The 18931-nt window shown below is 43.0% G+C and overlaps 1 pseudogene; it reads right to left on the bottom strand.

The window, feature by feature from the left end:
* Positions 1 to 18931, bottom strand: part of LOC139532933 (partitioning defective 3 homolog B-like) — a 218788-nt pseudogene that overhangs the window by 181587 nt on the left and 18270 nt on the right.

The following is an 18931-nucleotide window of genomic DNA, read 5'->3' as shown; positions in this document are numbered from 1 at the left end:
GTCACCCGAGCCACGTCCAGTTCCAGGGCCTAAAATGAACACCCGCCAGACACTTGTAGATATTGGCATTGGCGGGTAAGATGTCTATTGACCACCCACGTTAGCGGGTCAGGCCTCCACAGAATGAGCGTTTCACTCGCATTTGTGAATACAAAGTGTCAAATATGATCACATTTATAGTCAAATAAATGCTGCAGTAGCTGTTTTCAAAGAATTTCTGCCTTTTCATTTCATAGCTGGTAAATTAAAATGGCACAAAGTCAAAGAACTAACAATCATATATAGGCTATTTCACCTCGTGCAGCAACACTGCATGAAGAGCTAAGTGAAAGATTAATTTTTAGAAGCGGAGTGCACATGCATAAAAGTCTGTCTAATTTACTTGAAACAAAAGTCTATTGAAGTGAGACCTTGTCCTTGTGTTTCTTGGCTATTTATATTGTTTTGTTCACAAGCTAGGTTGTTGTTCTATGTTGGAGTTTCAACTGCTAGGGAGGAGAAGACAATGCTTCCACTATTCATACTCAATCTCAGACACAAACCTGACTTGAATCCCACTACCACGGTAACCTCCTGCCTTAAAGGGGCAGGTGAAAATATTTGTCTCATCTGTGATATTTTGATTAAAAGACAATATATCATATTACTTCTTACTAGTAATACATTTGTTTTAGAAACATTACAAAGCAGGTTCATCTGTTGTTGTTTTTTTTTGGTTGGTGTAATTATAGTGGGAAAAAATACAAAATCTGAGTGGCTGGTGGACCACTGTGGCTGGTGGACCACTGTGGCTGGTGGATCAAAAAGAAAAATGTTATGCCCTGGCCTGTTCACTCTGCTACCATCTAGAAGGTAGATGTGCATCAAAGCTGGGACCGAGATACTGAAAAACAGCTATGATCCCTTATTGATGTCACTAGTTAAATCCACTTCAAATCAGTGTAGATGAAGAGGACAAGTTAAAGGATTTTTAAGCCTTGAGACACACAAAAAAGGTATGTGCCTTTGAACGGTGTATGGTAGTAGGTGCCAGGCGCACCGGTTTGTGTCAAGAAATGCAATGCTCAACAGTTTCCCGTGTGTATCAAGAATGGTCCACCACCCAAAAGACACCCAGCCAACATGACAACTGTGGGAAGAATTAGAATCAACATGGGCCAGCATCCCTGTGGAACGCTTTCGACACTTTGTAGAGTCCATGCCCCCAATGAATTGAGGCTGTTCTGAGAACAAAAAACAAATATTAGGAAGGTGTCCTTAAATGTTTTGTACACCCAGTGTACATACTGTATTCTCGACATACAGTAGCTCATCTTAATCAACTACTGCTGTACATAGCTTTTCCCTACTTACAGTATATATTGTCCATACTGTCTACATTTACATTTTACATTTAAGTCATTTAGCAGACGCTCTTATCCAGAGCGACTTACAAATTGGTGCATTCACCTTATGATATCCAGTGGAACAACCACTTTACAATAGTGCATCTAACTCTTTTAAGGGGGGGGGGGGTTAGAAGGATTACTTTATCCTATCCTAGGTATTCCTTAAAGAGGTGGGGTTTCAGGTGTCTCCGGAAGGTGGTGATTGACTCCGCTGACCTGGCGTCGTGAGGGAGTTTGTTCCACCATTGGGGTGCCAGAGCAGCGAACAGTTTTGACTGGGCTGAGCGGGAACTGTACTTCCTCAGAGGTAGGGAGGCGAGCAGGCCAGAGGTGGATGAACGCAGTGCCCTTGTTTGGGTGTAGGGCCTGATCAGAGCCTGAAGGTACGGAGGTGCCGTTCCCCTCACAGCTCCGTAGGCAAGCACCATGGTCTTGTAGCGGATGCGAGCTTCAACTGGAAGCCAGTGGAGAGAGCGGAGGAGCGGGGTGACGTGAGAGAACTTGGGAAAGTTGAACACCAGACGGGCTGCGGCGTTCTGGATGAGTTGTAGGGGTTTAATGGCACAGGCAGGGAGCCCAGCCAACAGCGAGTTGCAGTAATCCAGACGGGAGATGACAAGTGCCTGGATTAGGACCTGCGCCGCTTCCTGCGTGAGGCAGGGTCGTACTCTGCGAATGTTGTAGAGCATGAACCTACAGGAACGGGTCACCGCCTTGATGTTAGTTGAGAACGACAGGGTGTTGTCCAGGATCACGCCAAGGTTCTTAGCACTCTGGGAGGAGGACACAATGGAGTTGTCAACCGTGATGGCGAGATCATGGAACGGGCAGTCCTTCCCCGGGAGGAAGAGCAGCTCCGTCTTGCCGAGGTTCAGCTTGAGGTGGTGATCCGTCATCCACACTGATATGTCTGCCAGACATGCAGAGATGCGATTCACCACCTGGTTATCAGAGGGGGGAAAGGAGAAGATTAATTGTGTGTCGTCTGCATAGCAATGATAGGAGAGACCATGTGAGGATATGACAGAGCCAAGTGACTTGGTGTATAGCGAGAATAGGAGAGGGCCTAGAACAGAGCCCTGGGGGACACCAGTGGTGAGAGCACGTGGTGCGGAGACAGATTCTCGCCACGCCACCTGGTAGGAGCGACCTGTCAGGTAGGACGCAATCCAAGCGTGGGCCGCGCCGGAGATGCCCAGCTCGGAGAGGGTGGAGAGGAGGATCTGATGGTTCACAGTATACACGTATATTCCGGACTGACATTGCACGCTGATATTTCTTAATGTCGTTTCTTTTTTGGGGGAATTATTTGTTTATTAGTATTGTACTGTTAGACATTTTACTGCATTGCTGGAGCTAGCCACACAAGCATTTTACTGCACCTGCTTTAACACCTGCTAATCTCTGTACGCGACATATAAACGTTGATTTGATGGGTTACTCTGCCCAGGATGTCGCTCTCACTCCGTCTTGCTCTTTCCATCTCTCCGGGTGTAAAAGCAGTCTCCCTCTCCCATGCCTGATCTCTTCTATCAACCACCGTGATGACGGAGTGCTCTCTCTGGTGTGTGCCCGCTACACCCACACACATTCCATTTCTGACTGATGATTCTAATTCACAAAACACGCCCACATGCAAACAGGCACTGTTTGCTAGCTGTGCGTTGTGACAGGCCTTATTTGTATTTATGAGCACTCAGGGTAAACTCTTCACAAATCACGTGGTGCCCAGGAGAACGGGAGGGACGTGTGTGCATGCGTCTGTGTCTTTGTCAATTTATGATGGGAGGGAGGAAAGAGGAGGGGAGGGGGAAGATGGGGAGGGGGGAGAGAAAGATGGGGAGGGGGCCCTGAGGCTTCATATATTTCTCAGACGTGACACAACACAGTCACAGACAAAATTTAAAAAATATATGAATTTATCACCCCAACAGTGCAAACACATCACTAATGGTCACACTGTTTTCTCCACTACCCTTTTCCACCATCCACCTCCTCCCAAAAGTCCTTGTGAGAAGCTAATAAATCGGGTTCTTTTTACCCTGTGGCGAACATAAGGCCAGCTGCTCCCCGCAATCACCCCTATCCCTCATCCTTCCTTTTCCACGTTCACCCCCCGAGGGTCAGGGAGAGAAATGGAAGGGGTGATTAACCTGGAAACTGGCATGCTGGAGCAACCATGCACCTGTGGAGATCTTGTTGCTCTCTCTTCCATTCACACACTCACTTGTCCTCTTCAAAACACCATCTGTTTTTATATTTCACTTCATTGTTTGCTGTCAATCAAGTCCACTTTTGTTAATCTCTCCTAATTTTTCTTTAATTAAGGAAGATTCCTTTCCTTAATTAATGAATGAATTACCACCGGCACACGCTTAGTGTTTTAATAGACACTAAACCATCTCTTAATAGGCACACCTCCTCCTATACTCATTTAACAAAGCCTTGGACTAGCCAACTACGCTACTGATGTGTGCCGACTGGATGAGAGGGACAGAGGGAAAGAGAAGGAGGGAGGAAAGGGGGAGGAGGAGAGGATGAGAGAGACAGAATATTAAAGAGAAGGCGAAGAGGGAAAGAGGAGGAGAGGGAAAGATAGAATTAGAAAAAGATGGCGATAGGAAGAGAGAGAAATAGGAGGGTAGGAGAGAGAGCAGAAAAGGGAAAGCTGGGGAGAAAGGAAGAGGGAAAATAAAAGAGGGAATTAGGCTCAGCTTCATATAATGTTTGTTCCAACTTCACCTTGCAAGTAAGCCATATGAGAACAATTAAACAGTGTCTTGGTGATATCAACCTCTGCAGTAGCGAGTGGGTGTCTGCTCTGTCAAGCTCACAGCAGTATAATACTAGTGAGTGTTTGGGACCCAAATATAGCGTAGTAAAAAAAAAATCTGACTGATTCTCCACAGAATATTGCTAATTACTAACAGTAACAGCACAGAACAAGTCAGCTGTTCCGGCAATTATGTTTTCAACAGGTCTTCTTTCATGCCACAACTCAAGGACGGAAAGGGACTAGAAATCGGCCCGGGCATTTCTAACATGCATTCCCCATACCAGTCCATTATTTTCCTCAAGACCACATTTTTAGCCCGGCCCACTGGGCTAAAGATGGACCAGCCCATCTGGCATTTGCCTGAACTGCCCTTTGGCCAGTCTGTTTCTGCCACCACTCATAAGTGTCACAAATAGCAGATGTAATAAAGGCGTATAGTTGAGCCACTAGATTCCCTGTAGCCTCTGGTCGTCAACCCTGCTAATATCATCATTCCTTACAGTGTTGACCCAAGGCTCAATAAGCGCTCTGTCCATTCATATCATAATACAGTCATGTGCAGTACATTTAGCCTACTGGCTTCACCATACTTACTGTTGCCCCTCCCAGCTATGGCTAGGAATTTCAAATCTTAGAGCATTCTAGAATCTCCAAGACAGAATTCTGAATTCTGATGGCTAAGAATGTGGTTAAATCTGAAATGGCACCCTATTTGTCCAAAGGAAATACACTATATGGAATAGAGTGCCGTTTTGTACCCTGGATGGTGGTTGGTATTGTTTAGACTTCAAACATGAAAATACAACATACATTTTTTTTTGAACGTATGACTGAAGAGCATATAGAAAAAGCACTGTTAGAAATGTTGAGATCTGGTTATTTTTCAGCTGTTGAAGAGTATTGGCAAGCCTTTCATGTAAATCCATGATTTTCCTACATTTTGTGAAGTGTATGGTATTACCTGTCACATGTCAGGCTTATGGAAAGTCACAATAACAACTCAAGTGGGCTATTCAGATGCATTACCGTCTAATCAAGAGAAATCCATTTATTAAGACAATCAATTAATTCGTACAGGCGGGTGGGCGCCTGGTGTAAATTGATAGCGACGGATGATACAAATAAATGATGACGGTGTCAATGACCCATCAGAGAGGACGCAGGTGCAGTTTCAGACGTTTAATTGCGGCGGGAACACGGTAAAGGATTTCACCCCGTGCCTTTTGCTCCCTCCTCCAGTTAACCCCACAACCCCTGGCTCGGGTCCACGTGCTGCACAGAGCACGCACACACCTTTACACTCACCAGTCTCACATAGAGATGTTTGATTTAAAAGATAATTTGAGTGATTAGCGGGGCGGCTGGATGGGGCGGGAACACGCAGCAGGGTACATTACAGTGCATTTGGAAAGTATTCAAACCCCTTGACTTTTTCCAAATGTTCTTACGTTACAGCCTTATTCTAAAATGGATTAAATAAATGTTTATTCTCAATCTATACACAATAACGCATAATGACGAAGCAAAAACAAATGTGCAAATGTATTAAAAAAACTATTTAAAAAAAATACCTTATTTACATAAGTATTCAGACCCTTTGCTATGTGACTCGAAATTGAGCTCAGGTGCATTAATCATCCCTGAGAAGTTTCTACAACTGGATTGGAGTCCAACTGGGGTAAATTCAATTGATTGGACACGGTGGGTTGTTAGAGGGGGACAGGGATAAAAGCCTGCACATGCATTAGCTCTCCTGGGAGGATGGGGCACCACCCTTGATGTAAAACCCTGTAACATTCCAACTAAATACGTTTAATGCCTTTTGAAATAATTCACTCATTCAATATATTAAATGGCTATGGCAGGCTACAAATCTTTTTATTCAGCTGAAGCAAGACCACACTTTTTTTTTATCATGAAATGTACATTTTCTAGTTCAGTCAAATGTATCTAAGCTATCTTAAGTGTTTACTTTGTAACTCAATAGATGCTAGTCAGCCTGCAATGTCCCATACGTTGGATGTCCTAATCAATCTACAACATTTTTGAAGCCACATAATCAAAAAGAAAGGCAACATCTAATATTTTTTCCTAAATGAAATGTTCACAATTCACTAATTATTCTTTTGATTCGCGTGTTTCAATGCGATTGAACCGAATACCAACTAAGTGAATAGTTGCTAAGTGAATAGTGAGTGAATCATATAAATCGATCAAAATAGTAAATCGACTTTGTATGGCCTTATTCGCAAGTGTCGGCGATACGGTTTTTGGGACATGACATGAAGACAACATTAATAACCTACATGTTTATAATAGCTAAATAGTTAACTACAGGGTACCTAGTAAGTCTGTACTCTATCAATGTTTATAGGCTATGCCTACCTGCTGCTGCAATGTCCAACTGTCTCTCTCTCCTTGAGCAGCAGCCCACACATTTCGCACATATGCAGGTCATTCGAGCAAACATGCAGACACGCTAAAGTTGAATTCCGATCCTGGCTGATATGTGGATTTTTATTTGAATAAAAAAAATAAAAAAATAAAACTGTGCCTAAATAAATTACATTAACAGAAATTATGAAATTAATTTCCATTACTTTTACAAAACAGTTAAGATTTGATCCTTTTCAAGAACACAATTTAAAAAAATTCTTGACTTTTCCAGGATTTTCATGACCGTATGAACCCTGATAAAAAAACACTTAAAAAAAAAAAACATGGTGTTAGTCACTTCACAATACAAATGTTCTTACATTTTTTCCCCCACTGCCATCGAAGGTTTCCACAGTAGGGGCAGAACCAGACAGTAGGCTAAATTAATACTTTTGTTATCTTTGATAGGAAAGACTTTAGGCGGTGGGCTCTGACAATATGAAACAAATCATTTTTTTTTTAAAGAGCTAGACTTCTCAAAAGCCTGAAATTTCTGATAAATACTAATAAATCACAATCCCTTTTTATAAAATGGCAATTGAATTACAATAAATGGTTACAGACATGTCTGGATTGTGATACTGGTTTAATTTGAGCTCATATTCATCACTACTTATTTTTACATGTGTAGAAGAATATTACTCATCAGATGCCAGTCAAATACTGCCATCTGTGCAAACTGAATGGATTGAACAACTCTCACAAAGCCCAATGTAGCCAACGTCACTGGCTAATCAACAAGTCTTGCATGGTGCCTATTTCCTGAAATCAGTCTTCATTCAATGAACTTTTTCTGTGACTCACAGATCTATACTTTTCATGGAATCTGAGAAGCTTTAGCTTTCATTGAAATGGGTTTGTCAATGAGCTTTTTATAGGGCTGAGAGCGATGCATCCGAATGATTATCCTTGGAATAATACATAGGCTATATCCTTCTCCATTTCCTGAGTGTTTACCGCAATTCCAAATGAGATCCATTCAACCTCCCCATTCCCTTCATCAGATCCATTCCAAACCTAAACCAACATTCACATCTACTCATAGACTGCATCCCAAATTGCTCCCCATTCCCTAAATAGCGCACTACAAATGACCAGAGGCCTATAGGCCATGGTCACAATGCGTGCACTAAATAATGAATATGGTGCCATTTGGGACGCAGCCATGGATGAGCCCATACATATGATCACATGTGAACAACACCAATGCTTTACCATTGATATATGCAAGAATGACATCGGTCCAGACATCCACACCACCATTTACAAAGCCCACATCCCAAATGGCACCCTATTCCCTATAAAGTGCACTACTAACGACCAAAGCCTTATGGTATGGGCCCTGGTCAAAAGTAGCGCACTAAATAGGAAATAGGGTACCACAGTGTAAACGGAGCTGGGGCCCTTGATAACTTGTACACTCAGCAATTAAAAAGGCAAATTAGTCAAGATGGATTGATTCATTAGTTGTTTTTTTATCTAAAATTTCCCATTAAATTAGATGTCTCATTTGGCCGCGTTTGGTGGTGTGGGTGTGTTACCTTTTTGAAGAGTGGATGTCAGTATGGGTTAGGGGTTGTGCGTGCGTGTGTATGTGTAATAAGGAGTGACGGTCCGTTCATGAGGACGGCTATGCTCCCTGGGTTTAATTACAATGGTTGACAAAACCATCACACGAGAAGGGAAAGACAGTAAGTGTACACACACACACGTAAACGCATGCATACACAGCGAGTACACCACATGTATGCATGAATGCACAAAGAACTTCAAGCCATTTCTGTTAGGTCCATCTATACAAATTGCTAATATAGTACAGCAACTTAAAGCATAGTGCACTTACTAAATCCTACGTATTACCAGCAAAATGATAGACTTCCTAAGTGCCTATAGACTTATGGCCTACAGAAAACATATGCTACCACCTATTTCGATTTGAATGATGCACTATCCCAATCCTCAATGGATATGACAGGACTTCAATATGGAGAGCCGGAGACTTAAAGTAGGCTAATTGCTGTGATAATGTAGCCTTTCTGGTGGTTGAATGCAGTGAATGACAGGTCTACCTGGGTAAATGACTGTCTGGGAGAGGTAAAGTGCTGCCACCAGTTATTACGAGGAGTAGAGAGGCTTTCTGGTTGTGTTCTGCTAACGCGGTGCATATCCCCTTACATTGAGAGACTGACTATTTTCACATCATCATGGGCACTCATCAGGAACGGAGGGCTGATTATGGGGATTAGTCACACAGAGAGAGTAGAGAGCTGGAGCTCTGATTAGCACAAAAAGGTTCTGTCAAGAGAGGGTGTGGGTGTGTGTGGGGGGAGGGGGTGCGTGCCTATATGGGTGCTTCAAAAAAAGTGAGACCTGTAAGTAGGGCAGGGCGATTTATTTGAATTGATGTTTTTGCACGATATTCCAAATGCCTTGTCCGCTTGTTCCCGTGTTGTATTTTTGGTCTCAACTCCTTCGCTCCTGTGCACCTTCCCATTTACACCAGAGATGTGTACATAATGACGAGATGTGTACATAATGACGAGATGTACATCGCAGAAAGGCAGGCGACAAGGTTAGGTCCAAAATAAGGCCAAAGAAGCGCATTTGCCTTATTTTGGACCAATTTTAGCAAGAGGCTTGCTTCGAGTCTTCCTCTATGGTTTGCACACACACCAAGCCCCTCCCCCACCCCCAAGAAAGTTGAGAGATCACATCTTCCACTCTGACAAGTGGTTTCAACTTGCTACGGATGTGTTCATAACAATTCAACCTTGTTAGCGAGCAAATACACTACATGGTCAAAAGTATGTGGACACCTGCTCTTCGAACATCTCATTCCAAAATCATGGGCACTAATATAGAGTTGGTCCCCAATTTGCTGCTATAACAGGCTCCACTCTTCTGGGAAGGCTTTCCATTAGATGTTGGAACATTGCTGCAGGGATTTGCTTCAATTCAGCCACATGAGCATTGTCATTCTAAAACAGGAAAGGGCCTTCTCCAAACTGTTGCCACAAATTTGAAAACACAGAACCATCTAGAATGTCACTGTATGCCCTAGTATTAAGACTTCCCTTCACTGGAATAAAGGAGCCTGAACCATGAAAAACAGCCCCAGACCATTATTCCTCCTCAACCAAACTTTACAGTTGGCACTATGCATTCGGGGAGATATAATTCTCCTGGCATCCGCCAAACCCAGATTCGTCCGTCTGGCTGCCAGATGGTGAAGCGTGATTTATCACTACAGAAAACGAGTTTCCACTGCTCCAGAGTCCAATGGCGGCGAGTTTTACACCACTACAGCCGAGACTTGTGTGTGGCTGCTTGGTCATGGAAACCCATTTCATGAAGCTCCTGACGAACAGTTCTTGTGCTGACGTTGCTTCCAGAGGCAGTTTGGAACTCGGTAGTGAATGTTGCAACCGAGGACAGACAATTTTTTTATGAGCTGTGGTTCAGCACTCGGCGGTCCCATTCTGTGAGCTTGTGTGGCCTACCACTTCGTGGCTGAGCTATTGTTGCTCCAACACGTTTCCAATTAATAACAGCACTTACAGTTGAGCGGGGCAGCTCTAGCAGGGCAGAAATCTGACAAACTAACTTGTTGGAAAGGTGACATTCTATGACAGTGCCACGTTGAAAGTCACTGAGCTCTTCAGTACGAGCCATTCTACTGCCAATGTTTGTCTATGGAGATTGGATGGCTGTGTGCTTGATTTTATATACCTGTCAGCAACGGATGTGGCTAAAATAGCCGAATCCACTAATTTGAAGGGGTGTCCACATACTTTTAGTTTAGATCCAAGTTAGCTAAACTTGAAATATAAAGATTAGCTGGCTAATCACTAGCAAGTGGGCTTGAGAGATTGTTGATGAGACCTGTGTTAATTATGTAAGACTAATGCCTGCTACAAGAAGTCAGTCATCAGTGAATTTACATTATGCATGGTTCTTGTTACATTTGTAACAAAAAAAGGGCATTTTCATAGACTTGAAAGCCAGATCAGTAATTATTGCCCCAAATTATTGCTATTTTCATAAAATGTAAATTAAATTCAAGTCCTGAATTCATTCGATTATTGCTGACGGTTAGAAATGCAGTATGTGACCTTAAAAATTGTACAACAACGCCTAATAAATTTCGAATCGTACAACACCGTCTCTGACGCTCGTCGGATGTTACAGACTACAAAAAGGTAAGCACAGCCACGAGCTGTCCAGTGACACGAGCCTACCAGATGAGCTAAATTACTTCTATCCTCGCTTCGAGGCAAGTTACACTGAAACATGCATGAGAGCATCAGCTGTTCTGGACGACTATGTGATCACGCTCTTTAAACAGGTCAATATTCACAAGGCCGCAGTACCAGACGGATTACCATGACGTGTACTCCAAGCTAGCGCTGACCAACTAGCAAGTGTCTTCACTGACATTTTCAAACTCTCCCTGTCCGAGTCTGTAATACCAACATGTTTCAAGCAGACCACCATAGTCCCTGTGCCCAAGAACATTAAAGTAACCTGCCTAAATGACTACTGTTCTTGTCTGTAGCCATAAAGTGCTTTGAAAAGGCTGGTCATGCCCCACATCAACATCATTATCCCAGAAACCCTAGACCCACTCCAATTTGCTACTGCCCCAACAGATCCACAGATGTTGAATAGAGATTGCATCTCAACACTGCCCTTTCCCACCTGGACAAAAGGGACACATGTGAGAATGCTATTCATTGACTACAGCTCAGCGTTCAACACCATAGTGCCCTCAAAGCTCATCAATAAGCTAAGGACCCTCGGGACTAAACACCTCGCTCTGCAACTGGATCCTGGACTTTCTGACTGGCCGCCCCCAGGTGGTAAGGGTAGGTAACAACACATTCGCCATGCTGATCCTCAACACAGGGGCCCCTAAGGGGTGCGTGCTCAGTCCCCTCCTGTAATCCCTATTCACTCATGACTGCATGGCCAGGCACGACTCCAACACCATCATTAAGTTTGTCGATGACACAACAGTGGTAGGCTTGATCACCAACAATGATGAGACAGGCTATAGAGAGGAGGTCAGAGACCTGGCCGTGTGGTGCCTGGACAACAACCTCTCCCTCAACGTGATCAAAACAAAAGGAAATTATTGTGGACTACAGGAAAAGGAGGACCGAGCACGCCCCCATTCTCATCAACAGGGCTGTAGTGGAGCAGGTTGAGAGCTTCAAGTTCCTTAGTGTCCACATCACCAACAAACTATCATGGTCCAAGCACACACAGACAGTAGTGGAGAGCGCAAGACAAAACCTATTCCTCCTCAGGAGACTGAAAAGATTTGGCATGGGTCCTCAGATCCTCAAAAAGTTCAACAACTGCACCATCGAGAGCCTCCTGACTCGTTGCATCACTGCCTGGTATGGCAACTGCTCGGCCTCCGACTGCAAGGGTAGTGCGTACGGCCCAGTACATCACCGGGGCTAAGCTTCCTGCCATCCAGGACCTCTATATCAGGCGGTGTCAGAGGAAGGCCCTAATTGTCAAAGACTCCAGCCACCCTAGTCATAGACTGTTCTCTCTGCTACCGCACGGCAATCGGTACCAGAGCGCCAAGTCTAGGTTCAAAAGGCTTCTCAACAGCTTCTACCCCCAAGCCATAAGATTCCTGAACAGCTAATCAAATGGCTACGCAGACTATTTGCATTGCCCCCCCCCCCCCCCCCCCACCTCCACACTGCTGCTCTTCTCTGTTTATTATCTATGCATAGTCACCAACTCAACATACATATTACCTCAATTACCTTGACTAACTGGTGCCCCCGCACATTGACTCCGTACCGGTACCCCCCCCGTAGCCTTGCTATTTTTATTTTACTGCTGCTCTTTATTTATTTGTTACTTTCATTTCTTACTTTTTACTTAACACGTATTTTTCTTAAAACGGCATTGTTGGATAAGGGCTTGTAAGTAAGCATTTCACTGTTGTATGCGGTACATGTGACAAATAACATTTGATGATTTAATAGAATGAATACCACCAAAGCCTATACCACCATCTGCCTCCTGGGCCCTGCTTCTGTTACTATAGTCACTGTTAGATATACTGCTGTGGGACATTGTTGGATGGGTGGTAAAGCTGTAAGTATTTAAATGACTGAGCAGGTAGCTCCCTCTTCTCCTCTGTGGTGTGGCCCAAGCCCCTTGGTGCTTCGGGGGGCCACATATACAGACACAGCCACCCTCTTCCCTCCCATCTTTCTGCATTCCCCTCATCATTCATCAGGCAGGCCTGAATATTCATGAGGAGACTTGTGGCCGGTGCTCCTGACTTGGGGGTTAATGGAACCCCTAGCATGTGTGTGTACTGTAATCAAATCACTCCTGCCCCTCATCTCCCCCTCATCAACCACCAATGGAGCGGGAGCTACGTTACACACATACAGCACTATGCTAACCTGCTAGCCCACGGATCCACAGGTAGGAGAGCCTCGGATGTAAAGGGCTCGCTAGTCTCTACGCTAGCAGACTAATAGACGACGATTATCTACCATTAACATCCGTGGCTAATGCGGCACACATACTGTGCGGTGGACGATCTCACAATGGGCGCCTCATAGATCATTGATGGAGAGGGGAGTGCCGCTGGGAATGAGAGGACAAAAGCGAAGATAAAGATAACTTTTTTCATCACAGAGAGGAGTAATAATAAACCATTGACATGGGCCGCGTTCCAAATGGCACTCTATTCCTTTACAGAGCATTACTTTTGACCAGGGCCCATAGGGTTTTTGTCAAACGTACTTTCAAGTTTTATTAGTCATATGTACAGGATATGCATGATATACATCGTCCAACGAAATGCTTACTTGCAGGTTCCTCTCGACAATGTAAAACCAATAATAATAAAATGTAAGAATACGAATATAAAGTAAATGGCAGTAAATTTATAGTCCAATATTTACAAGTGTATTGGGTAGGGCAGGGGATGGTGGCAAGTTTATAAATTGAACCGTATAACAGGAGTGTGGTAGCAGCAGTTGTGATGTGTGTGTAGCATGAACGTACTGCTACTGAGTGTACAAAACACAAGGAACACCTGCAATTTCCATGACCTAGATTGCCCCAGGTGAAAGCTATGATCCCTTATTGATGACACTTGTTAAATCCACTTCAAATCAGTGTATATGAAGGGGAAGAGACAGGTTAAAAAAGGATTGTTAAGCATTGAGACAATTGAGACATGAATTGCGTATGTGTGCCATTCAGAGCGTGAATGTGCAAGACAAAAGATTTAAGTGCCTTTGAACGCAGCATGGTAGTAGGTGCCAGGCGCACCAGTTTGAGTGTCAAGAACTGCAACGCTGCTGGGTTTTTCATGCTCAACATTTTCCCATGTGTATCAAGAATGGTCCACCACCCAAAGGACATCTAGCCAACTTGACACAACTGTGGGAAGTATTGGAGTCATGGTGGGCCATCATCCCTGTGGAACGTGTTTGACACCATGTAGAGGATATCATAAGGTGAATGCACCAATTTGTAAGTCGCTCTGGATAAGAGCGTCTGCTAAATGACTTAAATGTAAATGTAAATGTAGAGTCCATGCCCTGACGAATTTAGGCTGTTCTGATGGCAAAAGGGGTTGCAACTCAATATTAGAAAGATGTTCATAATATGTTGTACACTCAGTGTACATGTGTGCGTATGTCTGTGCGCTTTTTGGCATGAGTGAGTGAACGTGTGCTAAGATGCAGAGAAACAGACAGGTGGTCAGTTCAGGTGTTCAGCAGTCTGATGGCTTGTAAATAGTAGTGCACTATAGGAAATAGGGTGCAATTTGGGACAAATCCAGTCACAGAAAGACATAATATGTAATCAAGCTTAATTACATAAGGTGTCTCAGAGTAGGATTGCTGATCTAGGATCAGTTTTGTATTTTAGATCATAACGAATAAGATTGCATGGACATGAGGAACCTGATCCTAGATCAGCACTCAAACTTTGAGATGCCTTTCTGTAAGGGACAACACGATTGGCAGAATGACTAGGAGGCTTGGAGTGTTTTTAACAGTAAAGAAAGTGCATGCTTGCTATGCTATCCCGCTCATAATGGGCTAAACAATAGAACACAAACAACCCTCAATGAACAACGTGATGAGGAGTCAATAGGTTACAGCACAGAAAGCTTTCAAGTCATCACCTAGGCGCTTACCATGGCTTACACATGGATATCCTCTAGCACTAATAGTAAAAGCATATATAACACCAACAGTAACAGCATGTTTAGAGTTTTACATTTGGCCTACTATAACGTGAATGTTATAGTAGGCCATCCAAGCTTTCACCAACATTCGGCTATGTCGTAATATCGCTCAACCCTCCTCTCACTCATAAACAAGGCTTTGTAAAACAATGATTCACAATTCCTCTACCTAACACAATTCCCCTACCTTTTACATTTACTTTATGTCAGTATTCTTATATTTTATTATTGTTGTTGCATTGTCGAGAAGGAACCTGCAAGTAAGCATTTCATTGGACGGTGTATACCATGTGCATCCCCTACATACAACTAATAAAACGTGAAACTAATATCTCGATAAAAATGACTACAGAGCATATCACAAAAGAAAGAGAAGTAGTTTTTTTTTAAGTTAGCGACCGAGTTCAAGCATCTATTATTTACCCCCTTGTCCCTTCAATATTCAGAACTAACTATACTTTCATATTCCTTCCTGGAGGCACAGGACAAGTACAGTGCATTACACTCGCCCAGTAAGTTTTAAACATAAATTGTTATTGCAGAACACAGCACCGCCACCGAATTAACATGAATATTCCATTTGGTATTCTGTTCTTGCTGAGTAAGTGTTGGTAATTTATCATTCTATTCTGCTTCCCGCTTCATGAAAATGGATTACAAGCAGTTATTAGCACATCTTAGTAATGCATAATGCCAAATTAGGAGGACATGTAAAACCATATCTGTTTTCTTTCTTCCTAGAAAGTGGAGCAGTTTGTGTGGGTGTGTAGGTTTGTGCGTACACAGCAGGTGAAGGAGACCACACAGGAAAGGCATGATACATTAACAATGGTTGCCCATCCTCTGACTCTCACACCGAACCATTGAGCCCTATCTGAGGAACGTCCCTTTCCTCACGGTTCAGTTGTTTCAGAGTGAAAAAGAAAAAGCATGAACAAGATTAACTGCAAAACACTAAGTGATAATAACTAAACCCTGCCTCTCAGAGATGTATGATGCAATCCATCATGAACCAGCCAACCACTATCAGACAGACCAGATAAGCAAGTCCACAGAGTAGTCAGCACACACTACAGTCATAGTTCACAAATTACTGTACGTACGTACGTACGTACGTACGTACGTACATGGTATGGTTTGTTTGCCTCTGTTTGAAAGCCAGTAATTAATTTCTGCGTCTCGCTGTCATCCCTTTATGACACTTACACTGAAAGAGGGGGAGGTAATCGTGATAAAGGTGTTTAGGCAATGAGAAATATGACCACTTTCTCCAACCCAGTCTGTGAGAGGTTACATGTGTGTTGTGTTAATACCAGGCGCGGAGTTGTACTACTCTGCTCACCTGCTCCGGGGTGAAGTGTACCCTAGGTACAGATCTAGGATCAACCTCCCCTTCCGCACTCATAACCTTAACCATTAGTGGGGAAAACACATAACTGACCAAAGATCAGAGTCTAGGTCGAGGGGCGTAGACCAGACGTAGATATTTTCATGGTGTATATTAATGTTGACATCATTGGCCCTTACCTTGTCTCGGTCCTCCACCAGGTCAGTAAGCAGGTCATCCAGGTCCAAGATGCCACCGTCACAGTACTCCATGTGGTGGGTCCTAACCAGGAAGTCCTCCCCATTCTGGTAGGTACACAGAAAACATGGACACATTAGTATGATAAGAACCTGATTGGGTGGTTAATGGGTAAAAACACACTTTATGGTCCTGTATGGCTCAGTTGGTAGATCATGGCGCTTGTAACGACAGGTTTCTGGGTTTGATTCCCGGGACCACCCATGCGTAAAAATGTATGCACGCATGACTGAGTCACTTTGGATAAAAGCATCCGCTAATTGGTATACAATTACACTTCTGAAAAGCAGTTAGCTGAAATGGTACCATTTGCAACCTGCTAATATGAATACAGTAAACTGCAGTAAAAGTGTAATTTCAACAAACCTTCATAAGACAAAACTGGGTTATGAAGCACAAAATGGCTGCACACTGTTTCATATTTACAAATTCAGAAATATGGTTGGGAAGAGGATTAGACATTGTGTAGGTCTTGCTTTTGTTTACTTGCCTCATTATTATTTCACAACAGTATGACAATAGCCAATTACAGTAGTTGTATACGTGGTGTGTGTGTGTGTGTGTGTGTGTGGGGGGGGGTTAGAAAGGTGTGTTGGGGGGGGTAGAAAGGAACGCATTTCTAGTTCTCCCCACTTCATGAGTGTGGTGGGCACATTCCTGAAATGTCACTATGGCAACACAGGTCTGAGAACGCATAGGAACCATATTCCTGGTATTGTCACAGAGAACAAGGCCTTTGGTTTAGGATACAATCTGAAATCTGTGACATTTTACTAAACAGTGGTGCTGAGCGATTAGTGCTTTTTTAAGGTTCGGTTTCAGTTCGATTACGTTTTTGATAATATTTTTCAACATTAAATGCACTATGAATTTTGTGGTTTGAATGCTGTAACACAGAATAAAACAATTAATACAAGTCCCATGATGGTAGTGACTATCCATTACGGCTTAATCATTATTTATTCATATTACTTTACTAAAATATTTCAGTTGTTGTCTATATTATAGTGATGCACCGATATTAAACTTTTGGCCGATACCGATATCAGATATTTTCCTTGCCATAAAAAAACGATACCAATATAAAAAATGTTTGCGGCCTTTTAAGCATTCTAGTACACTTAAATAGTTAACACACACACACACACCCACACACACAACCACATCCGGCCGTGATTGGGAGTCCCACAGGGTGGCGCACAATTGGCCCAGCGTCATCCGGGTTTGGCCGGGGTAGGCCATCATTGTAATTAAGAATTTTTTCTTAACTGACTTGCCTAGTTAAATAAAGGTTACAATTTCAATTGGATGAACAACAAGTGGCAACCTAGCTAATACTTCCTCACAAGGATTCCTAAATCATTGCTATGAATAATGAAAATGACTGCAGTTTCTACTGGTCATTGTTTTCAGGATCGTTGTATTGGTGCTAGCTAGGTACCAAGCTAAAGCTAGCTACCCCAGAAGTTGCGGTCGAACAAATTATGCTTTATTACCAACGTGGTATTGTAAACACATCGTTCGTGGCCGGTGTTTGCTTGTTTCCATACTTTTTTTATACAGCTTTGACAGTGCTACTGACATGCAAAGACCCAAACAGCATTCCATAGTATGCATTTCGTGAAGCTAATAGCAGTGACGCTATTACTGGGTAACTCCGGTAGGGCAACATCGGAAAAATAGAGCTCTTGGTAGTGTTAACTGGTGCTCGACCAGTTGGCGAAAGCCAACGTCACCCACGACAGAGAACGAATGATTGTCAAGGGCAATGAATTCCATTATCTTGGCTTTAATGGATTTCACCTTTGAGTTGTCTCGCTGAAATGTTCTTACTCTTTCAAATGACTGCTCGATCCACACAGTAGACATTGTGGGCTAGGTTAGGAATGCTGTGTTGCACGTACAGCGCAAAATTTCAAGTGGGGTTATTACGTCATGTACCTTCGTTATATAGGTGTGCACGTCAGCTTTGACATCGGCGTAAAACTAGACAAACCGATTCCGATATGTTCACCGATATATCGTGCATCCCTAGTATATTACATTTGTTTTATTTAATGATTTTATTATTATTTAATTCCAAGTCATCTCATCTCTATAGAGCTGCTGCCTATGCTATCTGACATAATCACTATCGAGGTAGTTCTTCAAAGTAAATAAGGCATTCTTGTTGAATACCAACTATCAATCCCTTAGAATTTAAAATACATCATCTATCCCCCTTGATCGCACATTCTTCTGTTTCTTTTACATATCAGTAGCAGGTGTAAAAGAAACAGACCGAACAAGTAGGTGCGCAATGCATTATGGTCATTGTATTTAATTACCACATTTTCTGAGCTAAACTATGTAGAATATTGTCCTGTTGGAAACTCCCTACTACGTCGCACAGTTCGGGCTTGATCCGATTTATCTCTAGAAAAACTCAGCAATGTGTGCATCTAGCTCACAGAAAATCATGAACGAAATGGAATTCAAATAATTGAACAGACATTGGT

This window comes from Salvelinus alpinus, chromosome 10 (genome assembly GCF_045679555.1).
Source record: "Salvelinus alpinus chromosome 10, SLU_Salpinus.1, whole genome shotgun sequence".
Lineage (NCBI taxonomy): Eukaryota > Metazoa > Chordata > Actinopteri > Salmoniformes > Salmonidae > Salvelinus > Salvelinus alpinus.
The sequence above is the reverse complement of the archived record's forward strand: the minus strand, read 5'-3'. Positions and strand labels throughout refer to the sequence as shown.